Here is a 1,338-nt window from a genome sequence, read left to right on the forward strand (position 1 = left end):
TGAGAAGAGAGGGTTTAGTGAGAGGATATAAGTATAGCTATTGGTCTAGTGTGAGGATATAGGACATAATTTACGGTGGTGCTATTCACAACACAAAAACACCACACTACTCACACCTCAGGACATCTAAACCCCACATCTCTAAAATGGTGAACCTTTTTATCCAGCGGTGGGTCCTGGCTGAAAGTTCTGAACCAATACTCTTGCAACACCTAGCATTTGAGCGGTGAATAGAGCTCTAAGTGGAGCTGTGAATAGCATTTCCGCATAATTTAACTTAAATTTATTTACTCAATTGTGATGCATGTGAGACACAGAGAGGGTCTAGTTAGTCTAGTGAGAGGTGTGAAGTGACGGATGAATGTGAGGATATATTTAATTAATTTTTCTTTGTAAATTCAGACGCGTTTTCATTCGGCAGCGTTTCGTGTTATTTTTTTTCCAACAATTTTTCATTATTTGCAACACTTCTTAGATCCCTAGTTAGCAATTCGCCGAATAATTCGCGAACATTTTGTGAATTATTCGGGAACGACCTGAAACGCGTACTAAATTCGCGTGTTTTCTGGCGTTACTTTCAATACGCGGTTTATACGGGTTCGCGATTAATTCGCTGGTCAAGTTCGCCAGCTTAGCTGATTTTAAATCAAGCCCAATTCTAATCCACCGACCACCAACCAAGCCAAACTCTATACATAGCCCACTAATTTAGTCCTTTTGCCTTTTTTTTCAAAAATTATTTCACGATTTATTCGGAAAGTGTGCCGTAATAATCTTTATATTAGTGTCTCATGCACTAAACAACACTTGTACGGCTAGAGAGCGAAAGAAAGCGACAGACACTCAGAAATTAGTTGATTAAATCACGGAAAGTGAGTGAATTTAATGGTGAGAAGAGAGGGTCTAGTGAGAGGATATAAGTATAGGTATTGGTCTAGTGTGAGGATAGAGGACATAATTTAATCTAAATTTATTTACTCAATTGTGATGCATGTGAGACACAGAGAGGGTCTAGTTAGTCTAGTGAGAGGTGTGAAGTGACGGATGAGTGGGAGGATATATTTAATTAATTTTTCTTTGTAAATTCAGACGCGTTTTCATTCGGCAGCGTTTCGTGTTAATTTTTTTCCAACACTTTTTCATTATTTGCAACACTTCTTAGATCCCTAGTTAGCAATTCGCCGAATAATTCGCGAACATTTTGTGAATTATTCGGGAACGACCTGAAACGCATACTAAATTCGCGTGTTTTCTGGCGTTACTGAACAATACGCGGTTTATACGGGTTCGCGATTAATTCGCTGGTCAAGTTCGCCAGCTTAGCTGATTTTAAATCAA

The sequence above is a fragment of the Papaver somniferum genome, chromosome 9 (assembly GCF_003573695.1).
Source record: "Papaver somniferum cultivar HN1 chromosome 9, ASM357369v1, whole genome shotgun sequence".
NCBI lineage: Eukaryota > Viridiplantae > Streptophyta > Magnoliopsida > Ranunculales > Papaveraceae > Papaver > Papaver somniferum.